We start from the raw sequence: 16203 nt of genomic DNA on the forward strand, positions 1-16203 counted from the left end.
AAGACTGTCTGTTCCCCCGACACGATGAATTAGATTTGAATCTTATGGTAATTTCTGATGTCTGTCTCTAGCAGCTTCATTCTCCATGTCCGTTTTTCCCTCTGATGTCTTGCTTAATTCTTATCGGTGACGCCTTAATTGCATTGGCTATAGTTCTGTTGTCATAAATCTGTCTTGTTTCTCTCTCATTTGACACTACGTGAAAACTGCTGTTTTTACGTAGTGAAAAACTGAAGTGTTTTCCCCAAGCCAGAAATGTCTGAATTCCAGCAACCAACCTAGCATAGTGTCGCCGATGTATAGAAAAACGTTAATACTGCGGTGTTTGAAGTTTGTATTTATATGTGGCATTATCTACTGATTGGCATTTTTAAACGAAATCGGCCAATTTTGATTGACGGAATCGTGAGTCTGGCATTTTGGCGAGACGGACGACCTTAACATTTTGGCGAGACGGACGACCTTAACATTTTGGCGAGACGGACGACCTTAACATTTTGCCGTGATAGACTAATCTGTTGACAAGTATTTTTTTCTTCATTAACTGACATCTATCCACAGTAGTAGTGCATATGACAAGTGACATATGACAGTGAGTCAAGGCAGCCCAAGACACAGCTTCCCGCCAATAGACTCGACTCCACCTTTGTGATACATGAGTAAATGTGTCCTTGGCTTGTTCACTGATCTATCGGGACACCTGCCCTGTATTATCAAGAGAATTTTAAGAGAGTAAAATGAGATTAAGTTTGTCAGCGGCAAAGTTGCCGTTTGTCTTCGGCAGTGATGGTCGGTTGGTCGTCAGTCCCTAAGAAGTCCAGCTGATCAATCGTGAGTTGGACGTGTATTACACGGGACGCTGACGACTTCCTCCCCCCTTCCCCATTCCCCTTTCCCTCACCATCCCGTCATCCCTCGTCACGTGCCTCCCCCTTCCTTCTTTCTCTCCCTCTCTCCCTCCCACTCAGTTGAAAAAGCAAGTTTCAGTATCGTGGAACAGGAGTGAGGGATAACTGTTTTTTTTGTGCAACTTATGCCGTCTCTAGCTCTTGGTCCCCTCCTCTCCCACTGCTTCTCATCTTCCCTTCTTCGTCTATATATTCCTCTTCCTCCTTCTACTGCACCTGTCTCTCCTGCTTCCTCTCTTGTGTTTCTTCTTTCTCCTCATTCACCCCCTTATCTTCCTATCCCATCACCTCTTTGCTAATCCTCCTGTACCTTATCTTCCTCCACCTCCTCCCACCTCTTCCCTCTTCCTCCTCTGCTACTTCCACTTTCCAAATATATTTCCGCCTCGCCTCATAAGTCGGGCCGGGCCAAGATGGATGGTGGAGATGGGAAGCTGCAAAGCTTTTTAATTCCTTCGTTGGTCAGCTTGTAGACTGTCACACTTGGTCATATACTGGAGTGTGTACGTCCGAGGGAGGAGAGAGGGAAGGGGGGAGACAGAACAAAAAAATCGTGAAGGGTAAAGGCGTTAAAGGGGAGGATATTGGAAGGAGAGAATTAGGGACGGGGTGGATAATGCGGGAGGTGGATAGCGAGAGAGGGGGGGGGAAGTAGGATAACGAGACGAGGAATATCGGGAACAGAGAGTGAGGATAGTGAAAGAAGAGGGGGGAGAGGATAGCGAGAACAGAGAAGGAGGATAGTGAGAACAGATGGGAAGGATTTAGAGAAAATAGCGAGAGGATAGCGAGAGATAGCAAAAAATGGTGGAGGATAGGGAGAAAGGCGGTGGATAGCGAGAGAGGCGGTGGATAGTGACAGAGAGTAAAGGGGGGACTAAGGAAGTGGAATAAAGGGGTAGACGTCAGATAACAAAATGAAATGAAGAAAAAAGACTGTAGAGAGAAACATACCGAATGACTAAGAGATACATCTAAAAACTAAATACAGAGACAGTAAGGAAGAAATGTAGAGACACAGAGAGAAAAAGAAGACACAGAGAGAAAAAGAAGACACAGAGAGAAAAAGAAGAGACACAACAAAGAAGAGAAGAGACAACAGATAAGGACAAGTTACGATACAGTGTGGATGATACAGTAAAGCTGTACTCCACAATTACAAGATTATGTGGAACGAAAAATTATATAACGAATTCGCAATTAAACTCAGACGTGAACGAGGCACTGAGCGAGAAATACGCAAATGGCTGCGAATGGGAATTGCAGAGAAACGCAAAGAGGAGTTAACGAAGATGGGAGTAAGAGGAAAAAGAAACAGAGAGAATAGAAAAGACAGTAAAACAGTCATAGAAGACCATAAGAGAAAAGAGAATAATCCTAACAATAAATGAGGAATATGAAAGAACTAGTGATTGGGATAAATAAGAAGAATGAGCTAAGAAATAGGGAAGATATAGACAATGGTAAATATGACACAGGAGACGGGTTGAAGGGAATAGAAGAATTGAAAGCCACAGGTAAAGTCATGGTAATGATCAGAACATAACACAAAGCCAGTCTTACTATATATATCACTTGGAAGGGATATAGGACAGACTAAGAGCTGGTATATGAGGACAAATTAAGCTCTGGAGTTATGAGGGAGGAGTGAAGGGCTTGTGACCCTCCCCCTGGACCATCGAGCATCGAACCCCGATCTTGTAAGCGAGGCTGTAACTGTATTGACAGGTCTAAATTGATGTGAAATACTGTTTTCATGTCAGTGTTATTGAAGTGAAGATCGTTTTGGGCAATGAGGTGACTGGAACCGACGTTTTAGACACCTGTCATAACCCACTCGGCCTTGAGAGGACAAAACACCTGAAACTAAACCTGAAACTTCCACCTGAAACTCTACTGAATTCAGTAGGAGAGTCTAGAGGCTCCAATATTATTCTCAATATTATCATTACAAGGAGATTATACCTGTCACTATATACACTGGGGGTCACAATACCTGCCACTATAAACATTGTCACAATACCTGTCACTATAGACATTGTCACAATACCTGCCACTATAAACATCGTCACAATACCTGCCACTAAACATCATCACTTACCCTAGAACTCATCATAGAGTGCATCTCGATGTTCATTAAGAATAACAGCTTCAAGTACCCTATAGAGAACACAGACATGAACATTACTAATTGTTCAACAACAGGAAAATGAGTCACAACTGAACACAACAATTAAATCACGAAAAGACAGAATGATATTGTGTTTTACTAATGATGTTCGTTGACATTCACTTTACTTTAAGAATAAGAAGTTGTCATTCGTATGACCCAGTGACATTCGTATGACTCACTGACATTCGCATGACATTCGTATTATATACTATACAGGTCTGCACAAGTGAGGCTCTCTTTATGCTGGACACCCAGCTATAGCTATGGGGTATTGAGAACTATTATGAAAGTGTTGAGGAATAATATGGCGTGTCGAGAAATATATAAGTCAATTACTTAATAATATATTTACTTTAATAATATATCACATCCATTAACTACCTTAATTATTATAATTGATCATTATAATTGATCATTATAGTTCCACCATGTACAACAATCCCAATGATAACGATATCAATCATCAACACCAATTACAACTCTAATAATGGAAGCATTATCAGTCTCATCAACTAAGGAACACCAATATCACCTTATCAAGAAAGAAACACCAATTATTACCTAAATAAACACAGATAAATGTCAATGCAAATTTTAAATGAGAAACTTTGGGCCAGGAGATTGGACACTGTTAATATTGGAATTAATCTCTCTCTCGCTAAATAATTACAATCTACTAAATAACGAGATGATTCCCTCGTTAAGTATTTACAGTTTCTCTTTCACAACAACTCGTTTAATGATATTATTTCTGGCTTCGTCGATAATTTTAGATGAATTGAAATGTCACATTTAAGGTTAACCGGAATAATTGAGATTTTGTTTCTATTTGACTTAAAATGTAGTGAGCGTTCCTGACCAGATCAATGTTCCGGGTTCGGTTAGAGCAGCAGGGTAGAGCCGTTTGGGCAATGATTTGTTTCACATTAAAGACACACACTTATCTGGAAGGAACTGCTATAAACACCGCAAGTGATAAGAGGGGAAATGCTGATAATCAAAACAGAAATCCTAAATGTGTTGACCAGACCACACATTAGAAGGTGAAGGGACGACGACGTTTCGGTCCGTCCTGGACCATTCTCATAGTCGATCTTGAGAATGGTCCAGGAAGGACCGAAACGTCGTCGTCCCTTCACCTTCTAGTGTGTGGTCTGGTCAACATACTTTAGCCACGTTATTGTGACTCGTCGCCTGCAATCCTAAATGTGGTTGTTGTCCTTGGATATAACTGATTAGCTGCAATGTCTCAGCAGTTTAAACACTGCTGAGAAAAACTGCTTAGAAAGCCTCACAAAATCCCCTCAGCCCGGAACCTCCTCTTGCTTGGGGGACCTCAATCTACGGCCAATAAAATAGAAAATCTACGACCTTGTAGATTTTTCCACTCTCGTAAACCATGTGAGTTAACTCAGGTCAAGCCGCCATGATTGACGACAGATGGACAGGTTTCGTAAATGAACACTTAAATGCCTAAAGTAATCCTGGTCTAGGTTTCCCCTGTCTCATTATACCCGAGGTGAGAGATTGATATAATGAATATACAAATAATATTCAAGGTTATTCACAGGATTTTACATTTTAGTCCTTATCTGTCCTAAAACAATATAATATGTTGTCCAGCATATTAGTTCAGAAATTAATTCATACGTTATATAGTTCATAAATTTATTTATGAACTAAGAAATATTTCGCGCATTACCCCATAATTAAACTCATAACTTGTTTCATAAATAATTTCATAACTAATTTCATAGTTAATTTCATAATTTATTTCATCAATTAGTTCACAAATTAGTTTACAAGTGAAAATACAAGTGATCTACTGTTTTCCAGATGTCAATCACACTTTTTCAGTCAAGTGAGAAAACTCCTCCTTCAGATAACCGCCTAGAAACCCAGAGACGGAAATTAAAAACGAGATAGAGAGACTCAATCTCGTCTGACGAGACAATTTTGTCCGACTAAGAAATTCGTGCTAATTATCAATCCATGTTATATTGTCCAGGGAGTATGCAAATGCATTACAATCAATCTAGCCTACTCTCTACCTATTCTTCTGTCTATCGATTTATCCAAAGACGCCAGAAATTTAGGAAGAAAGACTATATGAGCCAAAGTCAGGAGAGAGTCTCTCGTGGTAGGTGGAGGCTCTTGGCCAGTCTCTGACACGCATTGGAGGTTACCACAAAAGACAAACTATCTCAGGTTTTCGACTCGCTTGCTGAATTCCAACTATTGCCAAACTCTTTCTTTCCCTCTGTCTCTCTCTCTCTCTCTCTCTCTCTCTCTCTCTCTCTCTCTCTCTCTCTCTCTCTCTCTCTCTCTCTCTCTCTCTCTCTCTCTCTCTCTCTCGTCTCTGTGGCTGGAGGCAGTTTCAGGATTGTTTAAGAGTCGGGTTAAAATAAATAATAGTCCACTTCGACATTAGCAAAAGCATAGTACTGCTTGTTGTATAAAGTTTACTTCGTAAGGGAGCCTCGTTTCGAGTGGGTTTGGGTTTCAGGCTTTGAGGTAACAAACACCTTCAAAAAGAATAATAAAACACACTAATCAAGAGTAACGTGGTTTAATTTTTACTGTGGGGTGTAGTCCAGGGGTAAGGCTGTGGCTGGGAATACCCTGGACGCTGGTTCGATCCCCCCTGTGATTTTCTCAATACTAATAATGATTCCTGATGGCATGCAGTTTATTAAATGCTTTATATTTTAATACTGTATATTATTATATAATTATTACTTTATATTAGTATATAATTAATACTGTATATTAATATATTATTAATACAGACTATTCTTCATGGTGGATAATGGACTGAATTGATTATAAGGAACTCATCATGTTCCTTGATGGTGATGAGTAAATGACTATATACACAAAGCTTGCAGGATGAGCAGAAAGAGTTCATGGGGGAAGGGTGAAACATAGGATTTTTCCTATACAGGTCATTGGGTAATAGGGATGAATCCAGAATAGACACAGACACTACCCATTCCCCAATCATATACCCAAATCCACCCAACCCCATTCCCCCTACAAAACACCCAATCCCCCCTACCCCCTCTTCATCAAATCACACTCGAACTCCAATCCCAAAAATCAGCACCCACGTCCACATCAACTCATCCCCATTCCTCAAATCAACTCATCCCCCATGCACCCTATCAACTCCCCCCACACACTCCCTATCAATCCACCACGTTCCCCCAATCAACTTATCACCATCAACTCACCTTTTCATTCCGCCAATCAACCAACTCACGCCTCACTATTACACCCTGGAATTGTAATTAAATTTCTCTATAACTGCCCATTTCCTCACGTAATCTTCCTTTCCACATTTTGTTAATGCCAGAAACCAAAAAGAAATCTAAACCCATAACCCTGCTCACTATATCACAACACCTCACTCTCACATCATGTCAATTGCAATAGGAAGAAATGTGACCTTTAATAATCAACTTTGTGCTTAGTTCTTGCAACATTGTAAATTACCCATCACCGATGACCTTCTGTGGAGTAGGGGAGATGGGGTTCGTGGGTGGGGGGATTGTGCAATTCAGGGTGGTGGTAGGGGGGGGGGGGTTAGGGGTATAGAGGGGCATAGAGTTTGCAATGGGGTCAAAGTTGCAGATGTTGGGAAGGGAAGGAGGAGGGGGGAGGTGGTGATCGAGGGGGGGGGGGGGGGAAAGGGCGGGTGTAAATAAGGGGGTTGAGCATGTTTATGTTGAGTCTTTGTCCTGGTGCTGTCGTGCCCTGGAAGGTTTGGTGCCGGCGTGATCACACAGCTCACCACACCTGCGGCACAATGTGTTGTGGCTGATGGGTTGTGGCTCCTGCAATGGTTATGTTGCAGTACCATGAGGCATAGTCATGTTACAGTGCTCCGAGGTAAACCCCATGTTGCATGTCCATGTTGTACTCCTACATTACAGGCTCATGTTGCAGGACCATGAGGCATAGTCATGTTACAGTGCTCCGAGGTATAAGCCCCATGTTGCAGGTTCGCCATGTTGCATGGCCATGTTGTACTCCAACATTACAGGCTCATGTTGTAGGACCATGTTGCTTCGCTGTTTCCACCCACGAGGTACAGGGGCTTACATTCATAAGGGTTTTGGAAGTAAGTTCAATAATACATTACAGTACCTGTAACTATACCTGTATCAGGAACCGCAACTGTACCTTAACCTGCTCCTGTAACTATATTTGCAACTGTACCATGTACCTGTAAATGTACCTTTTATCTTCAACTGTACAGTACCAGTGCTTATACTTTCTAGTGAGACTGTTTCTGCAGCTGTACCTGCACAGTTGCAGTTGGCTTGCATGGTAGTGGGTACAGTTGCTTGCAATAATGAATAGATAAATAACTGGGAATTGCAAGTTGAGGGTGAGTGAGTGTGAGGGGCGGTGGTGAGGGGTGCAGGTGTCTCTGTGAGGACCATCCACACTACTGCTCCAGTGTGGTGTGTCTAGAGCCATTAGGGGGTGTGGGGGGAGGTGGGAACGGTAGTCTTAGAAAGGGTGGGGAAGGGTGTGTGTGTGTGTGTGTGTGTGTGTGTGTGTGTGTGTGTGTGTGTGTGTGAGAGAGAGGGTTGCCTATCTCAGTCATTTTCAATTCCCCCTTTCCCTTCCCCAACCGCTATCGCCCTCCCTCCCCCCCACCCCCTCCCCCCACGTGATCTTTCATACCTGATTAGCCGGAATCCACCTGAGGAAGATTGTTATCCTCTCTCTCATACCTTCATTAGTGTGTCTCTTTCTGCCGTGTAGACAATCTGAAGCTCTCGTTCCACTCACCTATTTTTGCTAACTACAGCTGAAAGCCATTTGCTCAAATCATATACGAATTAAGTTTCTAAATCAAAAAATTAATATTGATCTCCGTAAAATATTTATATATAAAAGTTTTTTTTTTACTGAGCGTGGAATAGACCTTCCGAATAGACTTTCCAAAAGAAAAAAAGGGCATGAATTGCCATACCTTGTTGTTCTACCTTATCTGGTTCGATTTACCTATCTGGTTCCCTTCATGTTCTTGTGTTCTGGTATTATTTCATTCCCTTCCCTTTATTCCCTCCCCTCTCTTTCTTTTATCGTTCGTCTGATCTCTGTGATATTCCTTGTTCCTCTGGTCACTTGCCTTGTCCGTTCCGGTTGTGGGTTTGGTCTCCAGGTCTGCACACTCCTTGTCTTGTAGCAGTCGTTAGAGGTTCGTCCTTCTACTTTGTGATATAATTATGATATCACAATTTTGCCCCTGAGACCCTTGTACGACACGCACTAGGCACGCGCGTGCACACACACACACACACACCACTGCTACCCCGTATCATGGTTGTCCTTTCCGCTTCTATCTTCACCATCACTACCACCACCATCACCATCACCACAGTCATCACTACTGCTGCTCTTGATAACATTTCCACCACATGATTCACTACCACTACACCCCCCCCCCCCGATACCCACCACCACTGTAAAATAAAAACAGAAAACAACAAAATAGCAGCTACAACTACTGACATCAGCGCACCAATTACCACCATTACTGCATCAACATCACCACCACAATCACCACTCTCACCACAACTACCAGACACCTGATCACGCCACCCGCTGCACGCGACGCTTAACACTTGTCTTTTGTCACTGACACAACACACAAACATACACATGCATACATACACACATACACACATACACACATATACAAGGGGGCCTCGCGGCTGAGTAAACAGCGCTCGGGGGTCGTAGTCCTAACGGTCCGGGTTCTATTCCCAGCAGAGGCGGAAGTAAATGGGCAGTTTCTTTCACCTCTGAGGCACCTGTTCACCTAACAGTAAATAGGTACCTGGGAGTTAGACAGCCGCTACGGGCTGCTTCCTGGGGATGTGTGTGTGTGTGTGTGTGTGTGTGTGTGTGTGTGTGTGTGTGTGTGTGTGTGTGTGTGTGTGTGTGTTAGAGACAAATGTATGTAGTAGACATAATTGAGGAAAAATAGATTGATTAGAAAGGTGAACTCGATTTTGCAATTACATATAGAAAACGCACACACACACACACACACACACACACACACACACACCATCAAACACAGCCGCACATACACACTCGGGCTGCAGATAGGCTAATACAGTACCCATACTGACGGCTACACTACAAAAGCATTAACCTCATATTATCAACCCCGTATAAACACAATGATATCGACAATTTTATGAGCTTCGGAAAGTAGTGTGTGTGTGTGTGTGTGTGTGTGTGTGTGTGTGTGTGTGTGTGTGTGTGTGTGTGTGTGTGTGTGTGTGTGTGTGTGTGTGTGTGTTCACCTAGTTGTGCTTGCAGGTGTTGAGCTTCGGCTCTATGGTCAAACTGACTGTCATTAACTGTCACTATTCACTGACTAACTGTTTTAAGCTACTCTATACCTGCTTCTGGCCACTCAGCTCTCCCAGGGCATGGGTTGTTAGGTCGCAGTCGTTAGCCTCTGTTCTCCCATTACTCCCTTCAGCCAGTCTGTTGTTCAGAAAGGTTCTAACAAGCCGAAACGTTCAACTCCCTTTTCCGTGTAAAATGTTGATTAAAACACAGAAAACGGAGCGAAGAAAACGGAGCGTCGTACACTCGCCAGCAGACAACATGAAGGATTGAAAACTTTCGCGATTACAATAATTTGATTAATTCAAGCCTAGCGCTTGCGATTATTTAAAGTTTTGCTGCAGGCTCGGCGCAGTAATTATCTTGCTGTAGTCAGGAAGAAACTTTGGGCGTCTTATACATGCACCTTGCAAGAGGTGTGCAATGTAGGCATCTTCATTGCTTCCACCTCCTCCTTCTCCTGCTAGCAGAAAACTCGAGGTAACAGACAATGGCTGCCATTCCGGGAAAGTACTGCAAAACAAATATATTCTCGATAATTTGCAAAAGTTTATTTAGTGAAAAATTACTCGGTAAACTCCTCTTGTCAAACTTCTCAAACGTCATTAATATGACTTTGATAAGAATTTATGACAGTAGAGGTGTTAGGTCATCTCTAAACATTCTCTCAAGAAATATTGATTTTAATTTTATTAATTCGTTTTCCCAAGGACAGTGGACCCGGTTTATGTATATAAGTTGAAAAAGCTGTTCACGCAAATTGTTCAAACTGTTCCACAACGGGTGGTACGCGAACAAGGGGACACAGGTGGAGGCTGAGTACCCAAATGAGCCACAGGGACGTTAGAAAGAACTTTTTCAGTTTAAGAGTAGTTAACAGATGGAATGCATTAGGCAGTGATGTGCTGGAGGCTGACTCCATACACAGTTTCAAATGTAGATATGATAGAGCCCAGTAGGCTCAGGAATCTGTACACTAGTTGATTGACAGTTGAGAGTCGGGACCAAAGAGCCGGCAAGCACAACGAGGTGAGTACAACTAGGTGAGTACACACACACACACACACACACACACACACATACACACACACACACACACACACACGGTCTCCCCTCGTTGGTCTCTTAAGTCACTGAAGGCGCTGTGCCTCTTCTAATTACGAGTGATCTAGCTCGGGTAACGCCGTCACTGCGGGTGACAGCTTGACTCGCAGTGACAGGTTGGAGTGGGTTAGGTTAGGTTAAGGAGGTTAGGTTGGCTGGGGTTGGTTCGTCATAGGGCTCAAGGACCTGGTAACCATACCCTGAATTACCCGAATACAGGGTAACGAATTAGCTATAAGTCTCTCACTTGGACTGGGCGATTGTTACGGCCCTCTCGGGACGCAACGGGGTTCTTACCCTGATGTTGTTAGAGGAAGATATAGGTATCTGTTCCCAAGCCAGTAGTGGCTATCAAGGGATGAGATCCGTGACGCAAGTAACTTAAAAGGGAGTATGGAAAGATAGTTAAGAACTTAATATTATAATTAACACCATCACCATTTAAATATATAGAAATAAAACGTACACAAGGGGGAGGGGTATTAACACTATGCAAGGGGATTATTCACTGTAGTCTTCTGCTGAAGACTCTGGTGCCACACCACTTTCGGTGCCGATTCCTTGGTGCTCTCTTCGTGGCCTTAAGACGTGTCCTCTGAGAACGCCGAGTCTACCCTGGCCACAGGTCAGCCACAACACAGGTCCACTGGGGGCACCGTCGTGGAGGCCGTCAACCACACGTCCAGCAGGTCTGCTGGCAGGTACTGAGCCAACAAGGCTGGTACGGCCACTCCACGAACGATAAAAGGGGTACGCCCTAGACAGGAGTCTCGTGTGATATCACCAATCACCCTCCTGTCCTCAATACCCCAGTGGATTATCGTCTCCAACCGTCGGTCCCGGGTAAATCCTTCCACTGCCACTCCACTGGCAGGCTTAACACACCACAGTGTTCTTCCGGGGGGCGACGTCACGACAGCTGCAGCAAACTTCACTGTATGGAGACTGGCTGCCTCGGGTAGACTGACTCCACTTCCATCACAGTGGTCCCAGGTCGGCTCTGTAAGTAGACACGTCATCAATAACAGGGACACTAAAACACCATACTTACAGGCTCAGATACAAACGCCCGACATATCCACTCCCTAGATGGTGCTGTCGTCGGAGTACCACCTCACCAGAGGTCAGGAGCGGCGGTGTTGAGCGCTGAACCAGACTGGAAACTGGTCCTCGAGGCCAGTACACGCTGTCCTCACTAGGTGTCGTCGTTCGTTTGGAGGGGGTTTCGGGAGCTGACCCACAGATGGCGTGTTTGTCACTGCTCCAGGCTCGAACGCTGGATCCGGGTTCGTAACAGCGATACAGAGACGGCTTCGCTTTGATTTTTTTGCAGGTCGGAGTTCAATCCCCGATTGTACAAGCGGTTTGGCATCATTCCTTTCTTCCGTCTTGTTGCGAATCCTAATCCTCATATCCCTTCGAAGACCCGTATAGTAATTAAGGCAGAGCGCTCTCTCTTGCAATATAGCACACAATACATATATACCTTCTAATCCCCGCTAGTTCAGCTGTCGGTAGTTCAATCATTACGAATCATTGCGTAATGACTTCCCTCAATCATCCTTGCTCTCTCCGAGTCCAGTATATTTCACGAATCCACATGTTTTATGAAATATTCTAGAAAACGGAAATCTTTTCTCTCCACACTGACTTCTCTAAACCATTCGCTCCTTCTCATATAAATAGCTATAAATCCTCTCGTATTAAAGATTATGTTGTAATGTGTTGATTCCATTTGATGCTAATCAGTCTGGATTTGATTCCTTCTGAGGCTCTTATATATATATATATATATATATATATATATATATATATATATATATATATATATATATATATATATATATATATATATATATATATATATATATATATATATATCTATATATACATATATATATATATATAGATATGTATATATATATATATATATATATATGTCGTACCTAATAGCCAGAACGCACTTCTCAGCCTACTATTCAAGGCCCGATTTGCCTAATAAGCCAAGTTTTCATGAATTAATGTTTTTTCGTCTACCTAACCTACCTAACCTAACCTAACCTAGCTTTTTTTGGCTACCTAACCTAACCTTAGCTATAAATATAGGTTAGGTTAGGTTAGGTAGGGTTGGTTAGGTTCGGTCATATATCTACGTTAATTTTAACTCAAATAAAAAAAAATTGACCTCATACATAGAGAAAAGGGTTGCTTTATCATTTCATAAGAAAAAAATTATAGTAAATATATTAATTCAGGAAAACTTGGCTTATTAGGCAAATCGGGCCTTGAATAGTAGGCTGAGAAGTGAGTTCTGGCTACTAGGTACGACATATATATATATATATATATATATATATATATATATATATATATATATATATATATATATATATATATATATATATATATATATATATATATATATATTATTAAATATGACCGAAAAAGTAAGATTAATAATTCTAACACGAATTTTCTCAATCTTTCGTACATTACGCTTCACTGTTGGAGGTAAATCAAAAATCACTTCTCCAAAATTCATTTTTATTTCTAGTCTGACGCGACACGGGCGCGTTTCGTAAAACTTATTACATTTTCAAAGACTTCACAAATACACAACTGATTAGAACTTACGTCTCTCTGATATTATATCTACATTTGAGTGAGGTGGGAAGGGTGATGTGGCATTAACACAAGACAGAACAGGAGGGGATATTAATAGGGAATTAAAAGTATCAACACAAGACAGAACAGAAACAATGGGTATTGAATAGAAGTGTTTGTAGAAAGCCTATTGGTCCATATTTCTTGATGCTTCTATATTGGAGCGGAGTCTTGAGGTGGGTAGAATATAGTTGTGCAATAATTGGCTGTTGATTGCTGGTGTTGACTTCTTGATGTGTAGTGCCTCGCAAACGTCAAGCCGCCTGCTATCGCTGTATCTATCGATGATTTCTGTGTTGTTTACTAGGATTTCTCTGGCGATGGTTTGGTTATGGGAAGAGATTATATGTTCCTTAATGGAGCCCTGTTGCTTATGCATCGTTAAACGCCTAGAAAGAGATGTTGTTGTCTTGCCTATATACTGGGTTTTTTGGAGCTTACAGTCCCCAAGTGGGCATTTGAAGGCATAGACGACGTTAGTCTCTTTTAAAGCGTTCTGTTTTGTGTCTGGAGAGTTTCTCATGAGTAGGCTGGCCGTTTTTCTGGTTTTATAGTAAATCGTCAGTTGTATCCTCTGATTTTTGTCTGTAGGGATAACGTTTCTATTAACAATATCTTTCAGGACCCTTTCCTCCGTTTTATGAGCTGTGGAAAAGAAGTTCCTGTAAAATAGTCTAATTGGGGGTATAGGTGTTGTGTTAGTTGTCTCTTCAGAGGTTGCATGGCTTTTCACTTTCCTTCTTATGATGTCTTCGATGAAACCATTGGAGAAGCCGTTATTGACTAGGACCTGCCTTACCCTACAGAGTTCTTCGTCGACTTGCTTCCATTCTGAGCTGTGGCTGAGAGCACGGTCGACGTATGCGTTAACAACACTCCTCTTGTACCTGTCAGGGCAGTCGCTGTTGGCATTTAGGCACATTCCTATGTTTGTTGAAACAAACATAGGAATGTGCCTAAATGCCAACAGCGACTGCCCCGACAGGTACAAGAGGAGTGTTGTTAACGCATACGTCGACCGTGCTCTCAGCCACAGCTCAGAATGGAAGCAAGTCGACGAAGAACTCTGTAGGGTAAGGCAGGTCCTAGTCAATAACGGCTTCTCCAATGGTTTCATCGAAGACATCATAAGAAGGAAAGTGAAAAGCCATGCAACCTCTGAAGAGACAACTAACACAACACCTATACCCCCTATTAGACTATTTTACAGGAACTTCTTTTCCACAGCTCATAAAACGGAGGAAAGGGTCCTGAAAGATATTGTTAATAGAAACGTTATCCCTACAGACAAAAATCAGAGGATACAACTGACGATTTACTATAAAACCAGAAAAACGGCCAGCCTACTCATGAGAAACTCTCCAGACACAAAACAGAACGCTTTAAAAGAGACTAACGTCGTCTATGCCTTCAAATGCCCACTTGGGGACTGTAAGCTCCAAAAAACCCAGTATATAGGCAAGACAACAACATCTCTTTCTAGGCGTTTAACGATGCATAAGCAACAGGGCTCCATTAAGGAACATATAATCTCTTCCCATAACCAAACCATCGCCAGAGAAATCCTAGTAAACAACACAGAAATCATCGATAGATACAGCGATAGCAGGCGGCTTGACGTTTGCGAGGCACTACACATCAAGAAGTCAACACCAGCAATCAACAGCCAATTATTGCACAACTATATTCTACCCACCTCAAGACTCCGCTCCAATATAGAAGCATCAAGAAATATGGACCAATAGGCTTTCTACAAACACTTCTATTCAATACCCATTGTTTCTGTTCTGTCTTGTGTTGATACTTTTAATACCCTATTAATATCCCCTCCTGTTCTGTCTTGTGTTAATGCCACATCACCCTTCCCACCTCACTCAAATGTAGATATAATATCAGAGAGACGTAAGTTCTAATCAGTTGTGTATTTGTGAAGTCTTTGAAAATGTAATAAGTTTTACGAAACGCGCCCGTGTCGCGTCATACTAGAAATAAAAATGAATTTTGGAGAAGTGATTTTTGATTTACCTCCAACAGTGAAGCGTAATGTACGAAAGATTGAGAAAATTCGTGTTAGAATTATTAATCTTACTTTTTCGGTCATATTTAACAATATATGTCTACAGGAAAGACTGCTACCAAAATATACTAATATATATATATATATATATATATATATATATATATATATATATATATATATATATATATATATATATATATGTGTGTATATCACGAAAATAAACACGTGATTAAGAATGTGACAATGTCAGACCACGGAGGAAAATGAAACAGGAATTTCCTTAAGTACTTTCGAATATTAAATACATCTTCAGAAGGAATGAAGATGTATTTAATATACGAAAGTACTTAAGGAAATTCCTGTTTCATTTTCCTCCGTGGTCTGACATTTGTCATATATATATATATATATATATATATATATATATATATATATATATATATATATATATATATATATATATATATATACATATATATCTATAGGCTGGATTTGATACCTCAGAAACCTTATAAGTAGGATCCGAATCTCTTTTAAAGCCCTGTAGGCTGGATTTTATTCATTTTGAGAGCATATAGGCTCAATTTGATACCTTTTAAGACCCTATAAGCTGGATTTGATACCTTGTGAGTTCATATATGTCGGGTTTGATTCAATAGAAATTCATATGGGGTTGGATTTGATTAAATGTGAAGCTTAATGAGCTACACATGTTTCCCTTACCTATGTATCCACTCGAGTGTACCCGAGCAATGTGTCACCCACCTTATCCAGCCTAACACCTGGATAAGGTGTTAGGCTCTATGTTAGAAAGGATTTTGGTCTTTATACGGTGATATTAACTCCACGAAAAATAGTAGCGTCAAGCTTTCGACAATGAGACGACAAGGCGACGTCACCAAGGCGACGTCAAGAAGGCGACGTCAAGAAGGCGACAAAAAGTTAAGGCGACG

This window comes from Procambarus clarkii, chromosome 39 (genome assembly GCF_040958095.1).
Source record: "Procambarus clarkii isolate CNS0578487 chromosome 39, FALCON_Pclarkii_2.0, whole genome shotgun sequence".
NCBI classification, from domain to species: domain Eukaryota; kingdom Metazoa; phylum Arthropoda; class Malacostraca; order Decapoda; family Cambaridae; genus Procambarus; species Procambarus clarkii.